General features: G+C 37.2%; 1 protein-coding gene across 5 annotated transcripts in view; it reads right to left on the bottom strand.

Moving 5' to 3' along the window:
• CD36 (CD36 molecule (CD36 blood group)) overlaps positions 1–17,081 on the bottom strand; it is a 182,960-nt gene that overhangs the window by 92,190 nt on the left and 73,689 nt on the right. For all 5 annotated transcript variants that reach the window (XM_077748508.1, XM_077748499.1, XM_077748510.1 and 2 more), the window contains exon 2: positions 11,562–11,610. The gene's annotated coding sequence lies outside the window, so the exon portion shown is untranslated. The remainder of the gene's footprint in view (positions 1–11,561; positions 11,611–17,081) is intronic.

The raw sequence follows: 17,081 nt of genomic DNA on the forward strand, positions 1-17,081 counted from the left end.
ACTACATCTGGACCTCTCACAGCTGTTCCTCTACTTAAAACCCTCTTATCCCAGATACTTGTATGCTGGTTCTGCTTCCTCTCTTCATTCAGCTTCTTGGCTCAAATGTTACTTCTCTTAGGGCCAGTGTGTTTAAACTAATAATTTCTTATCATACTTTATCTTCTAACTCCTCTTTATTCCATTTACTATGCTTCCTGATTCTGTCAAATATCTATTTGGTATTTTTTAAATATTTTAGTGTCTACCATATGCAAATGTAAGCTCCTTGAGGCCAGGGAATTTTCGCTGTCTTGTTTAGTGCCATATTCCATGCTGCTTAGAATACTATGCAGCACACAGAAAGCATACTGGAAATATTTACTAACATGTTAGATAAACTATTTGACATATATTTATCTTGTTAACCCATGACTAAAATGTTCAAAATTGAAAATTGAACGCTAAGTCCATGAAAGAATTTCTGTGAGGGAAAGAATATTTATATTTCATAAAATGGCTTTCAGGTTTCTGGGGTTTTGTTTGTTTGTTTTGCTTTGTTTTGAACACAGGAAATGGTGAGAATTAATAACAAAACAAAAAATATCTTAACAAATTAGTTCTATTTCTTCATAACACATTACCACAAACTTAGTGGCTTAAAGCAATACCTATTTATTATCTCACAGTTGTGTATTTTAAAAGTCTGGGCAGGAGGAGGTTGAATTCTCTTCTGAGAGTGTCACATCGATAAAATCAAGGTTTTTGTTGGGCTACATTCTCAGTGAAGGTTGGGCTCACCTTCTACTCTCATGTATTTGTTGGCAAAATGAGTTCTTTGTGGTTGTAGGACTGAGGTTCATGCTTCCTTGCTTACTGTTGGCTAGAGATTGTCCTCAGTTCCTAGGGGCTGCCCTCAGACCCTAGCTGTATGTGGCCTTCTTGCAACACAGTGGCTTACTTCTTGAAAGGCAGTAAGAGAATCTCTCACACTGGAAATCTCTGTCCCTTTTTAAGGCCTCCCCCTGATTGATTTCTTTCAATTTTGCAATAAAATATACTGCCAGCACTGTAGTGAAAATTACAATATTCACAGTTTCCTTTACATTCAAGGGCAAGAAATTATATAAGGTGTGTATACCAGGACGAGGAATGTTGGGGACTTTCATGGAATCCTGTCTGCCATACTTAATACGCTACTATCAAAAATCAAGTCCAACTAAAGCTGTTACTATTGACAGTAAGAAGAATAGATAGAGAAAACTCTGTTTACCTTATCTTTATTATATTTCTCTTGGTGATCTGTGATCAGTGATCTTTGATGTTATTGTAATTGTTTTTGGGTGTTACAAACCACCATATAAAACACCAGATTTAATTGATAAATGTTTATGTTCTAGGTGTTTCATTGACCAGCTGTTTCTGATCTCTCTCCCTCTCTTAGGGCCCCCCTGTTCCCTGAGACACAATAATATAGAAATTAGGCCAATTAATAACCCTACTCACAATCTCAGATTTCAAGACACATTACAAAACTATAGTAATCAAAACAGTATGGTACTGGTACAAAAATAGACCAATCAGTGGGACAGGATAGAGAGCCCAGAAACAGACTTATAAGGCCAACTTCTCTACAACAATATACAATGGGAAAAAGATTAGTCCTATCAATAAATACTGTTGAGAAAACTGAACCACTTTCTTCTTACACAATATAAAAAATAAATTAAAAATAAATTAATGACCTAAATGTGAGAACTGAAAGCATTAAACCACTAAAAGAAAAATATTTAGTAATCTCTTGGACATCAACCTTAACAACATATTTATGAATACATTTCCTTAGGCAAGGGAAACAAAAGCAAAAACAAACTATTCGGACTACTTCAAAATAAAAAGGCTTTTGCACATCAAAGGAAACCATCAACAAAACAAAAAGGCAACCTAGTGAATGAGACAAGATATTTGCAAATGATATATCTGATAAGGGATTAACATACAAAATGTATAAATAATATACATAGCTCAACACTAAAAAAAATGGGTAGAATATTTGAATAGACATTTTTCCAAGAAAGACATCCAGATGGCCAACACACATTAAAAATGCTCAAAATGCTAATCACCAAGGAAATGCAAATCAAAACCACAATGAGATATGACCTCATACCAGTCAGAATAGCTAGTATCCAAAAATCAAGAAATAAGTGTGGGTGAGGATGTGGAGAAAAGGGAACTCTTGTGCGCTGTTGATAACAATGTAAATTGATGCAACCACTGTGGAAATAGTATGGAGACTCCTCAAAAAATTAAAAATAGAAATACCATATGATTCAGTAATTCCACTACTGGGTATTTACTCAAATAGAATCAAAACACTAATTTAAAAAGATACATGCACCCCTGTGTTTGCTGCAGCATTATTTACAATAGCTAAGATATGAAAGCAACTCAATTGTCCACCCAGAGATGAATGGATACAGAAGGTATATACATATACAATGGAAAAATAGCCATAAAAAAGAATGAGATCTTGCCACTTGTGAAAACATGGACCGACCTAAAGGGAATTATGCTGACTGAAACAAGTCAGACAAACACAAATGCCATATGATTTCAGTAACATGCGGAATCTAAGAAACAACCAAACAAACAAAAACCAAACATACTCCTCAATACAGAGAATAATTGATGGTTTCCAAAGGGGAAGTGTAAAATATATGAAAGGGATTAATAGGTACAAGCTTTCCATCATAAAGTAAATCAGTCATGGAAAGGAAAAGTGCAGCATAGGGAACTCAGTCAAAAATACTGCAATAACATTTTATGGTGACAACACTTATCAGGGTAAGCATAACGTACAGAACTGTCAGATTACTATGCTGTACACCTGAAACTAATATAACCCTGTATGTCAATTATTTCAACAGTCACCCTACAATGGCCTGTGAGTGTTAAGTGAAAGGAGAAGTCTCACATTTCTCACATTAAATAAAAAGCTAGAAATGATTAGGCTTAGTTAGAAAGTCAAAAGTTAAGACAGATCAAAAGCTAGTACTCTTGTGCCAAACAGCCAAGTTGTGAATGCAAAGGAAAATTCTTGAAGGACATTAAAAGTGCTATTCCATGAACACATGGATCAGAAAATGAAACAGCTTATTACTGATATAAAGTTATAGTGGCTTGAGTAGAAGATCAGCCAGCCATAACATTCCCTTAAGCCAAAGCCTAATCCAGAGCAATGCTCTAACCCTCTTTAATTGTGTGAAGGTTGTGGAATCTGCAGAAGAAAAGTTTGAAACTAACAGAAATTGGTTTATGAGGTTTAAGGAAAGAAGTCATCTGAATATCCTAAAAGTGAAAGGTGAATCAGCAAGTGCTGATGTTGAAGCTGCAATAAGTTATCCAGAATACTGAGCTAAAATAATTAAGGTGGCTACACTAAATAACAGATTTTTAATATAGACAAAACAATCTTATGTTAAAAGAAGATGCCAGGTAGGACTTTCAATAGCTAGATAAAAGTCAATGCCTGGCTTCAAAGCTTCAAAGGACAGGGGCATTTGGGGAGCTAGGCCAGTTAAGTATCTGACTCTTGGTTTTGGCTAAGGTCATGATCTCACAGTTCATGAGTTTGAGCCCTATGTCAGGCTCTGTACTGAGAGTGAGGAGCCTGGTTGGGATTCTTTCTCTCTCCATCTCTCTGTTCCCCTCCCTCACTCTTTCTCTCTCTCTCTCAAAATAAATAAATAAACTCTAAAAAGTTTCAAAGGACAGAGGCTGACTCTTTTGTTAGGGGCTAATGCAGTGGGTGGCTCGACGTTGAATGCTCAGTAAGCATTCTGAAAATCCTAGGGTCCTGAAGAATTATGCTAACAGTACTCTTCCTGTGCTCTATCAGTGGAACAAAAAAGCCTGGATGACAGCACACCTATTCATATGGTTTACGGAATATTTGAAGCCCATTCTTGAGACCTAGCACTCAGGGGGAAAAAGACTCTTTTCAAAATATTACTGCTCATTGACAAGAGCTCTGATGAAGGTGGACAAGGAGATTAATGTTTTCATGCCTGCTGACACAATATCCATTGTTAAGTTCATAGATCAGGAAGCAATCCTGACATTCAAGTCTTGAATGTCAATTCATTCAATTTCATTGAAGAAATATACTTTGTAAGACTGTGGCTGCTATAAATAGTGATTTCTTGATGGATCTGGAAAAGATAAATTGAGAACCTTCTAGAAAGAATTCATTATTCCAGATGCCATGAAGAACATTCATGATTCATGAGAAGAGGTAAAAATATCACCCTCAACAGAAATCTGGAAAGAAATTTGACTCCAACCCTCATAGATGACTTTGAAAGGTCAAGATGTCAGTGGAAAAAGTAACTACAGATAGGGTGGAAATAGCATGAGAACTAGAAGTAGAGCCTGAGTATGTGACTGAATGGCTGAAATCGCATGATAAAAGTTGAACAGATGAGGAGTTGCTTCTTGTATGAGGAAAGAAAGTGGTCTCTTGAGAGGGAAACTATTCCTGGTGAAAATGCTATAAAGATCATTGAAATGACCACAGAGGAGTTAGAATATTATAGAAACTTAGTGGATAAAACAGTGTCAGGGTTTGAGAGGAGTGAAAGAAGTTCTGTGGGTCAAACGTCAAATGCTATCACACAGCATCACATGCTACAGAGAAATCATTCATGAAAGGAAGAGGAAAACAATGCAACAAATTTCACTGTCTTATTTTAGGAAATTGACATAGTCACCCCAACCTTCAGCAACGGCCACCACCCTGGTCAGTCAGCAGCCGTCAACATCGAGACAAAAATCTCCATCAGCAAAAAGGGTACTACTTGCTGAAACCTCAGATGATAGTTAACATTTTTTAGCAATAAAGCATTTTAAATTAAAGCATGCACATTGGGGTTGTTTTCTTTAGATGTAATGCTATTGCACTCTTAATTATAGTATATGTGAACCTAGCTTTCATAGGCACGAGAAGTAAAAAAATTCATTTGACTCACTTTATTGTGATATTTGGTGGTGTGGTGGTCTGGAACCAAACCCACGACAGATATCTCTGTATTGAGTTCAGATCATAATGACTGGTCATGACCATGATTCAGTTTTTATATATACAGTCAACATGGAGCCAGACATCAGCTGTAAAACTAAAGGTACAAGGAAAAGAGACTTCCTATTTATCAAAGTTGAGACATTTTGGCATAAAGCCTAAAGACTTAATAATAATATTATGTAACAAGGTGTTTTTTATATTTTTGTATGAGAGAAAGTTCAAATAATAATTTTATAGTTACGTAATGTGTCACAATAGTCTCTGTTACCGGATTATAAAGAAAACCTGTAAGTTTGCTGATCATAATTTACTACTGATTTAGACACTCTTGTCATAGATTCCTGAAAGAGGTAAGCTACGTTAAGGGATTTGAACCTTGGCCTTTTCATTTGTAGTTTTGAATCCTTTCAAGATACACAACTTTCTAGTCTTCATTTCATGCCATAATTTTTATTGTTGATAGGAGTCTTTAGTTTACTTTTCTCTAGCAGCTATATGTTTTGTTTTTGCCTTTTCAAGCACTGGTAAGCAGATTGACTAAATTATACACAGTATTCAAAGGATACTATTGTCTCTGATCACTGATGGTAGTTAAAATGGTATAATGAAGCAGTGATCATTGTGACTTAACGTAGGCTGCAGCAAATCTTATTTGAAAGTGCACAAACTTTCTACTAGGTATTTATCCAAGGGAGACAGGTGTGCTGTTTCAAAGGGGAACATGCATCCCAATGTTTATAGCAGCACTATTGACAATAGCCAAAGTATGGAAAGAGCCCAAATCCCCATCAATGGATGAATGGATAGAGAAGATGTGGTACGTACACACACACACACACACACACACACACACACTGGAGTACTACTTGGCAATCAAAAAGAATGAAATCTTTCCATTTGCATCTACTTAGATGAAACTAGAGGGTATTATGCTAAGCAAAATTAGCCAGTCAGAGAAAGACAAATATCATATGATTTCACTCACAGGAGGAATTTAAGATACAAAAAAGGGGCGCCTGGGTAGCTCAGTTGGTTAAGCGTCCGACTTTGGCTCAGGTCATGATCTCGCAGTTCAGGGGTTCGAGCCCTGCATTGGGCTCTGGGCTGACAGCCAGCTCAGAGCCTGGAGGCTGTTTCAGATTCTGTGTGTGTCTCTCTCTCTCTGACCCTCCCTTGCTCACACTGTCTCTCTCTCTCAGAAATAAAATAAAAAGACATTAAGATACAAAACAGATGAACATAAGGGAAGGGAAGCAAAAATAATATAAAAATAAGGAGGGAGACAAAACATAAGAGACTCTTAAATACAGAGAACAAACTGAGGGTTGCTGGAGGTGTTGTGGGTGGGGGGATGGGCTAAATGGACAAGGGGCATTAAGGAAGACACTTGTTGGAATGAGCACTGGGTGTTATACATAGGGGGTGAATCACTGGAATCTACTCTTGAAATCATTATAACACTTGGATGTAAATTAAAAAATAAATTAAAAAAAATAAAACCTAAAAAAAGAAAGTACACAAACTTAAACAAATGAGGAAAGAAAAGGCTGTAGATTTGTTTCATGTCTATTAGTCATAAATGACCAGATAAAACACAAAGGTCAAGGCATAGAACAGTAGCTGGGTCATATCTGAGCAAAGGTCAAAGGTCTGAAAGCAGTATAGATTTGCCCTATCCAGGCAATCGTGGAAAATTTTTTTTACTGATCTCACCAGTATTGTTAACGTATTCATTTCTATGACTTCTCATTTAGCAGTGTATTGGATATGAGTCACTACCATGGATTTTAACCCTGGATCCCTGCAAACTATCCATGGGTGACTTTTTGTTCTGAGACTGCAGAACCTGAGAATATGAATACACAGACACACACACACACACACACACACATGCATAGACATTCATATTCACTTATTATTCATATTATTTTAAAGTTTAATTCTTATAGAGTTAACAGATAGTGTTATCTTAAGTTCACATGTACAATATAAAATTAAACAACTGTATTCATTATCCAGTGATCATCATGATAGAGGATATTTTTTCTTTAATGTTCCCCTAAATATTTCAAGAGCAGCCACAGGGAGTGGCAAACATACCCAACAAGGTGCCTGCTGTGCATTTTGCAGTGAAGAAAGATTGTAGAAATTATACATGTTAAGTGATGTGCTTGAGGGAAATGTCACAAGTGTGCCAATAGAATAGGCAGATGCCAATAAATTGCTGCACGTGTAATCATAGAACTTCTTTCCTTTATTCCAAGTTTAAATATCCCAGTGGCTGTGTGGGTGCAGGGGGTTCATAGTGGGAGGCCCTCATGGAGAGCATAGGTGAAGCCCAGCGGGAAGGTAAGTCATTTATCTGTTTACTGACATAGGTTTCTATTCAGAATCTGTGAGAAATTAGTCTGCATCGCTGTATCTGAACTCTACTGCTCAGCTCACATGGCCTACGAAACTCAGACCTGCCTGCTCATTTCCAGTCTGTGTTCATGATGTTCCTAACTCTCTCACCTGGCTCTGAAACTTCTCTCTGATTTTATCCTCAGGCCTCACCACTGACCTTGGTGCTTCTAGGGTCTTTGCCTGAATATGGATCTTGGCCTTTTCTTATGGACTTTGCTTAGGTTCCTCCCATCTGCATTTAAGGTTTCTCGGTTTTTGAGTGGGATATTTTCAGTGAGGTCTCGGCCTTGAAAAAAAATCAATCTTCTTCCTTGACATTCAGATGATGTCCCAAATGACCAGCCTGTGTTTAACAGTTTGGAATTGAAAATGAAGTCTATTTAGGCCTCTTGAATTCATTTATCACCTATTAGAATGCTTTTTAAAACAGACATTTAAATACTTAAAGGTATTCTAAGACTTTATTTATATTCCATGTACATGTTTATATATAAAGTTACTAGATGCAAAATACACCAATCGGTTTCTTCTCGGCTGTGAACTGGCATGCCTGCAAAGCAAAATTTAGTGCCTGTTTTTTCCTAGTGACACATGATTCCTCATCGTGATTTTTTTAAAAATATTTTTTACTTATTTCTAGGAGAGAAAGAGACAGCGTGAGCAGGGGAGGGTCAGAGAGAGAGGGAGACACAGCCTCTGAAAGTGGCTCCAGGCTCTGAGCTGGCAGTCAGCACAGAGCCCAACGTGGGGCTCAAACCCACGAACCGGGAGATCATGACCTAAGCGAAAGTCGGACGCCCAACCGACTAAGTCACCCGGGCGCCCCTCCTCATCGTGATTTTTGATGAGACTTCGAAGAAGCTGGCCTTCATCACTAAAATACAGCAGTTGTTTCAAATATTTAAAAAAATAGGTGTAGCCTTGTCATTTCTTTCCTTTGGAAGTATCCTGTTTCCAAATATAATGAGATCTTGAGAAATAATGTTTATCAGGCAAAAACATACAACCACTTGCAATGAGAGTTAGTTGAAATACAGGACTCAGCAATTCAGTATTTGAAAATTAAATGACAATTTGTTGAGACTCATTTAAATTTTAGGTAGACGACTTGAAAAGCTGGGAAGAAAACCTCAAAATATATTTTTAAATGCTATTTTTTTGTTATCAAAGGAAAAACAAAATGGGCTGTTCATACAAAGGGAGCCCTTGAAGATTAAACAATTCTGACTGAGGCGATCTGGGATGGTGATTCCCCCACTTATAATACATGTAATCAGAGGTCACTTAACTTCTCTCAATCTAAATTTTATCCCTTGTAAAATACAGCAGAAAGATGATAAATTAATAAAACCTGATTAACTTGATTTTATAACAGCCATTACAATCCTGAATGCCCTTTGCTGGTACATATTTTCTACTTGATCATGTGGAGCAAAAGTTACATCAAAAGAAGCAAGGTGAATAAAATGTCAATATTTTTGTTTTTCCCATTAAATGATACATAATGGGAAACTTAAGGAATCAGTGAGAATATTAATCCATGGAGATACTGTCACATCCTAAAAGATAGTTATTAAAAGTTTTTCTCAGTATTAAACTAACAATGCAAACTGGAACATTTCCCCATTAGATTTTTTTTTTTTTTTTTTTTTGCATTACGATCACAGTAGTTAAACAAGGTAGAGATTGTTGTCTATTTTTTCCTTAGCTTCATCTGGTGTACACATATACTGTGCTTATTTCTTTTCTTTTTTTTTTTTTCCTTTCCACATTTTCCCCTTAGAGCTTCCTTCCTGGTTACTGAGAAACTATTTCAAGCTTCCAGCTGAAGGACTCTACATGGTAATGTTCCTCAAACAACTGCATGGAAGATATTGGTAAGTATGTATTATAAGAGAAAAAAGGGGAAACCACTCACAAGCCCTCACATGATTGAAAGGAAACATCTGGTCCCTAACATTAATGAGGGGTTACAAAAAGAGTCACAGATTATGGAATTTTAAATTTAACAACATGACCACCACATAGAAATGGTGAATTGAGCAGTTAAAATTTCAAGGCCTAACTCTTGATAAAGATTTACGTGGAAACTGAGAAAACATATGAGATGACAAAGACTTAATTCCACACCAAATTAATACAGAAAATACATGTGCATTTTAATGGACATATGAAGGCTCTTCAGTGGATAGAGGAAGCACACTTATGTCTGTGAGTCTTCCTATAAACTTCTTTCTGTAAAATTTGTAACTCTAGGTACTCATCTTGTTCATAAACACAATGCTAAAAATCACTTTTATCATGGTTTGGTCTTTTGACTTTGTATTTTGCACTATTTATTTATTTATTTACTTATTTATTTATTTTTTTGCAAATAGTATATTGTCAAGCTGGTTTCCATAAAACACCCAGTGCTCATCCCAACAAGTGCCCCCCTCCATGCCCATCACCCCCCCCTTCCCCCTCCTCCCCCCCCCCGTANTGCAAATAGTATATTGTCAAGCTGGTTTCCATAAAACACCCAGTGCTCATCCCAACAAGTGCCCCCCTCCATGCCCATCACCCCCCTTTCCCCTCTCTCCCCACCCCCATCAGCCCTCAGTTTGTTCTCAGTATTCAAAAGTCTCTCATGGTTTGCCTCCCTTCCTTTCCCCAACTATTTTTCCCCTTCTCCTTCCCCATGGTCCTCCGTTAAGTTCCTCCTAATCCACCTATATGTGCAAACATATGGTATCTGTCCTTCTCTGCCTGACTTATTCTACTTAGCATAACACACTCAAGTTCCATCCACGTTGCTACCCCTGGCCAGATTTCATTCTTTTTCATTGCCATTGTATAGATAAACCACATCTTCTTGATCCATTTGTCAGCTGATGGACACTCAGGCTGTTTCATGTTTTGGCTATTGTTGAGAGTGCTGCTATGAACATTGGGGTACATGGGCCCCTATGCATCAGCACTCCTATTTTGCACTTTTTAAAAGTGGAAATAGGGCCATGAGGATGACTTAGTCGGTTAATAATCTGACTCTTGATTTCGGCCCAGGTCATGATTTCATGGTTTATGAGCTCAAGTCCTGCAGAACCTGTTTGGGATTCTCTCTCTCTTTCTCTCTCTCAGAATAAATAAACAAACTTAAACAAACAAAAAAAAACCCCAAAAGTGGAAATAAATGTATAATAAATGACCTTACAGAATCACTTCCCAGCTTCAGCGTTTATCAAAATCTTGCTATTTGGACAACAGATCACTTTGGTATATACTGTCCAAAAGGCCTTGGTGAAGGGAAGGGAATCATGGAGAATGCACGAAAAATGAATGGACATGTAAATATTGAAATTTGAAAGCTATATCAGAGATTAGATTAGAACTGCAAAGACCAAGGTTGGGAGTCACTAGATAAAGCAATCTTGAAATTTTGTTTTGCATGCAAGCCACTTTACAGGCCAGAAGAAACTGCTTGGGTTCATTTTGCTATAATAGAAATTTAGAAACATATAGGACCAAAGAGATAACATAAATTATTGAGTCTAAGAATGTCACCTCTACTTATCTTTTTTTTTTTAACATTTATTTATTATTGAGAAACAGAGAGAGACAGAGCATGAGCAGGGGAGGGGCAGAGAGAGAGGGAGACACAGAATCCGAAGCAGGCTCCAGGCTCTGAGCTGTCAGCACAGAGCCCGACGCGGGGCTTGAACTCACACACCGCGAGATCATGACCTGAGCCGAAGTCGGACGCTTAACCAACTGAGCCACCCAGGCGCCCTTACTTTTCTTTATGATACCCGAAATGAGAACTCTATTCCACTGCCTTTGTCACATTGTCATATAAACGCCCTTGGAGGTTTGGCTCAGTTACTTGACAGTAACAACTCAGTGTTAGAGAGTTTCCCCTTGTGGAAAGCAGACAAATTATTTCAAAGATCTGTATGACGAAGTGTTGCTGATTACATTGAGAGACTGATGTGTTATCAAGGTGACAAAGAGTCATTAATGGGGGAGTTGAGGATAGAAGTCACACACTTGACATTTTGGAGCTGTGCCAGCTGTGGTCACATAAGAGACACATAAGAGAACTAGGTTAGCTTACCTGTGACATTAGCAAGTCTCCCCACACTCCAATGAGCACCAAAGAGGCCCTAAAAACAAAAGATAAATGTGACCAGTGATTCTGCATCCTCCTTTCCTCCCTACGCAAACCCTACTTCTTTTCATCTCTGAGAGAACATTTTCAGACTATACAACTAAGTAGGGTTTCAGATACCCTTACACTTTTTGCTCATGCTGAGATTTTACTCCACCTTTGCAGGGAGAATTTATAGAAAATAAGCAACTTGTGCAGCAACCTGACCTGTAAAAGGCTTAAAAATATCCTAAGGACAGTCTCAAGAATTGTCTCATTTATCTTACATCACTGAGCAAAACTTAGATATCCTCTAACCCTGGATGACACAGTTGGGGCACATAAGAACCAGAAAAGATATTTATATCCCTACATTGTGTGAGATACCTCTGATACCTTTGAATAGGTTCACAAGATTAATGAAAACTATAATCATTTAACTTTCTATGGATGATTCTATGAATTCACAAAGTTCCTTTTGAAGTCCTTTGAATAACAGCCTGAAAAACAGCACGCCACATATGCTTTTCTTTCAGTTTCTCTCAGAAAGGGGCAATTAGGTTAACTATTTCAGTAGCTTCATAAAAATGTAAAATGTATGTTTACAACTATCATGTAAGTGCTTGAAACAAGACCTTGTATGAAAGCAGCTTCTTTTTTTTCTTCACCAAGAGCCTATATCCTAGAATAACCTTCACTTAATCCAGTTTATAAGGAGGATTGATATTTTTCTATTTTTTTCTTGTGAGTTTGGGAGTTTACTTTACAAAAAGTATTTCACATTTATAGTCATGCTATAGAAACTTCTGGTAATTTTGCATCATGGTTTAAAAATGTATGTTTTTAGAAGACATAAACGAAATGTTTGGACACTATTACTAATGTCTCTGTTTGGATTTGTTGCTGTTTCCAGCCATGTTATACTAAGTTGTACATGGCAATAGTCAAGCCAAAAGGATTCGCTGTAGTAAACACCAGCTGAATCTCCTTGGGGAAGAATGTAAATTTAGTTGAATGTTTGGTTTCACACAAAAGCTGGACAAATTAATGTCAAGGAGCAAAGAGGCTTTATGAGCCTCTCTGTTTAGAAAGATGGTTTCCTGGAGAATTTACTGTCCGTGACACTCATTTCAAAGTTAACAAATGCTGCCTTGTGTTATTAACTATCATTATCCAGTAAATTGGAAGCTTGTAGAGGGAAGTGATTTATAGTCATTATTGTGTCTAGAACATAATGGATACTGAATGCTTTTTAAAAAGCATTGTATAATGTAATAATCAGTTTTCAATCAAAAGTTTGATAAAATTCTGATCATCTATAGTATCAGAATCATGACCAATGAGCCTCCGTCATGCCCAGGGATTTCCTATTGCACAATCAAATCTTAAAGTTTACCTTTTTAAAAAAATTTTTATGTTTATTTCTTTTTGACAGAGAGAGTGTGAGCAGGGGAGGGACAGAGAGAGAGGGAGACACAGAATCTGAAGCAGGCTCCAGGCTCTGAGCTGTCAGCACAGAGCCCAACGCGGGGCTCAAACCCACAGACTGTGAGATCATGACCTGAGCTGAAGTTGGACACTGAACCAGCTGAGCCACCCAGGCACCCCTAAAGTTTACCTTTAAAGTCAAGCTAACCTATCTTTCCCCTGGGATCTCAGAATTCTCTCCAATGTCAGGCAATTCTTAATGACTTCTTATTTCTTCACTCTCTCAAGCAAGGTTGACTTTTGAGAACAACTATTCTGTGACTATGAAAGTCAGACTGACTGACACATATACGTGAAGCAATTTATTCAAAGTGAATGCAAATGATCAGTGCTAACTCAAGTCACACATATGGCAGATGAAAAAACGTAAATCCTTCTTCTGGGTGCACTGCTATTAGTGGTTGGCTCCATTGTAAACTCTCATCTCTACACTACACCGAACTTATGTCTCCAACATGTCACTCATGGCTTATGTTCCCTCAATGTATAGTTTAAACAGACCCTTCTACCTCTCTGGCTCCTGCTATGACACTCCACCTTACAGTTATTTACTTAACCCATTGCAGTTAAGTTTTATTAAGTGTCTCATGTAAGAACACTATAGTGCAGATAAACTACTAGAGGAAGAAGCTGTCCTATTTATCAGTCAGGCTTTATTATTTATCCTTGCTGTTACAATCACTACTAATCAAGTGTCAAAATTAGTTTGATTGTAACATCCTTTCTTATCCTGGTAATCTGTTGTTATGTTTTTACTCTTACAACTACAGTTCTTAATAGGAAATGGGTATCTAATGGATTACATTATATATATATATATTACATATAATATTTGTATAATGGATATGTAATGTATATCTAATGGTTATATTCATATATATATTGCACAAATTGTATATTCATATATATATATGAATAGAGGCAAAGCCTAAATAAATGAGACCTACGTTGTTATGATGAATGTAACATGGCCATCTTAGTCCTAATCATTCCTTTCAAATACTAATTAATAACATTGAATTTCCTATTTTTTTGATGCTTTGCAATAGTTTGTCTTCAATAACTCTTAGGCAATAAGAAATAGCATTTTCATTGGAAGAAAATAAATGAAACCTTTAGAGAGTGGTCACATTTTTAGTGGAATAAATAATATATATATATTTCATTTTAAAGTATTTCTCTACTTACATTTGAAGAACATTCTCATTTTTAAACAGAAAAAAAAAACAATTAAAAAATTGGGGCGCCTGGGTGGCTTAGTCGGTTAAGCGTCCGACTTTCACTTAGGTCATGATCTCGCGGTTCGTGGGTTCGAGCCCCGCGTCGGGCTCTGTGCTGACTGCCAGCTCAGAGCCTGGAGCCTGTTTCAGAGTCTGTCACTCCCTCTCTCTCTGACCCTCCCCTGCTCACGCTGTCTGTCTCTCTCTCTCTCCTAGAAATAAATAAAACATAAAAAAAAATTTTTTTTAATTATATCAAGAAAGATAATATGGTTTGAATATTTTTCCAAAGAAATATTGCTTTATGCAACCTGCCAGTTATACTTGTATTTTTATTGTAAGAGTATAAGAAATAAAATGTTTATTTTCTTATAGTAGAGTAAGAAATAGAGCCAGCATTGCCTTATAAACAATATGCTATTGTTTTCTACAATTGCTTTATGATATTAATTTAATTTAAAACTAGTATTCATTCATTTGGGAGGAGCTGATCACACACAGAAGTTGAAGATTCCTTATGGACTTAGAAGAAATAGCATGTCAACTCACTGCCTTCAAAGCCTGTGGCCCTTTTTTCTCATCTTGTACCTTCTCCAAAATCATCCTGCCAACTCCAAGATTTATACAGCCTTGAAGAAAAATCAGTCTCAAGCCCAAGAATTTTGATTGAAAGAGCAAACAGTATGACTTAAGAACAATTGTCTTCCACCTGGGAGATCCTGTAAGTGAAAAGGGAGTACATTTCCTCCCAAGAGAAATCAAGCTGTAAATAAACAGAATGAGCTCATATCCTAAATACTCTGACATCCAGATATCTCTTATATACCCACTCCCAGAACGTTTCTTTCTGTCACATCCAGGCATCTCATATACACACACTCCCAGAGTGTTTCTAAAAGCTATTTAGAAAATCTTGGGTCTTGATAAATGGTGACATCAAGGTGTGTGACAGCAGGGGTTGAACAAGATGATTTAAAAAACTACCATCTCGAGGCTTTTCTAGAAGGGAAGGTAGAGATGTTAGCACCTTCCCCAGGGATCCTTACCAGAGTCATTTTCCAACCTTTGCTATGTATAAAATTGGAATGTACCAATCACCCACTTTTTGCTAAACATCCAAAGACATTATAAAACAATCATTTGAGGGTGAGCAGAAAATGGTTTCTACAATGAGAAGATACCAATGTGAAGAGAAATACCTTTCTTTTACATTAAAAGATTTTATTTATTTATTTATTTATTTATTTATTTTATTTTTTTATTTTTACATTTAAAAACAAATGACATTTCAGAGACTGCATAAAAGAATATTCTAAGACTTTCCCCAGTTCTGTGATCTTTTGGAATAAAACCTGCAACACATTTCAGAGAAAAAAACTACCAACAACATTAGTGAGCAAACCAGGCATCCATATTGCTGTGTATATCCCAGCACCCATATGGAGATCACTTTGTGCAACAAAGGGAATGTGTATTTCTTGTCCTTGATCATGGATCAAGTGGCCTAATAACTTTTCGTGTAATTAGATTCTGGATTTTATTTAGACCTCCTTCTGTCAGTAACTCTCTAACGGTGTGGTTGCAGAAGAATCTTAGCCTATTTTGCTTCTAGTACATTGTGTTAGCAGTTCTGTGGTTTTTCCCTCTTAGCTTTTCCTCTGCCTATTCTTTGGTTCCCTTGGTCACTTTGTCCTGTGTCACACTATCCGGTTACGTGTTTGCGACACTTATGCAATGTATTGGCAGCTTCCTGCCATCCTAGCACTTAACAAACATGCTTACAGCAGAGATTATCATGTGAAGCTTTGAATGAGTCTATTTAAGGTAATGTAGCAACACATACAATTTCTAGGTCAAAGTGCAAAACATGCTTAGGAAATAGAGGAAGAGACAGAGAAAAATGGAGGATGATACTCCAATAAGTGAAGAACAAATGAGTACAGGATGTAAGAAAATATGACAAGGTTTTATTAGACTCCTGTACCTAAAGTCTGAGTTTTAGGTATGGTCTACTAAGAGCGATGAGGAGACCTGAATTCTTGATGGAGTTCTTTCATGACCATCTCCAGGAACCTCAGGAAAGTCACTCAGTCAAGTTCTCTGGGCCTCCGTTTTATTGTCTGCTAAATGGAAATAAAAGTATTTGCCCTGCTAATCTGGTAGCCTTGTTGTTTTTTGCAGAATGGTCCAGTTTCTACAGCAAAGCCTGCTGATAAGGAGGAGTTCAACACAGCTATGTCCATCCAGATAGGAGCCCTCGCAAGGCATGAACTCCTAGGGCTCCTTTTCAGGCAAACATTTGGAGAGTTTTAGTTTGATTCCTTAGCTTCCTATTCTTGCAAAATTATTCTGTTGTAGATTTGGCATCATTCTTCTCTCATCTCTCTCAAAAGCTCTTGTGTTGGAGCGCCTGTGTGGCTCAGTCAGTTAAGCAACTGGCTCTTAGCTTCAGCTCAAGTTGTGATCTCATGGTTCGTGAGTTCTAGCCCCACATTGGGCTCTGTGCTCACAGTGCAGACACTGCTTGAGATTCGTTCTCTCTCTCTTTTTTAATTCCCCTCCCCTACTTGTGCTCTCTTTCTATCTCAAAATAAATTATTTTTTAAATGCTCTTGCATCATTTTTATTTGTACCCTCTTTTGAAAACTTACACGTATACTACTTAATATTTAAAAGAGGGGTACTGGGTGGCTCAGTTGATTAAGTGTCTGATTCTTGATTTAGGCTCAGGTCATGACCTCACAGTTTGTGAAATCAAGCCCTGCATCTGACAGTGCAG

The sequence above is a fragment of the Crocuta crocuta genome, unplaced genomic scaffold, assembly GCF_008692635.1.
Source record: "Crocuta crocuta isolate KB4526 unplaced genomic scaffold, BGI_CrCroc_1.0 scaffold417, whole genome shotgun sequence".
Taxonomy (NCBI): Eukaryota; Metazoa; Chordata; class Mammalia; order Carnivora; family Hyaenidae; genus Crocuta; species Crocuta crocuta.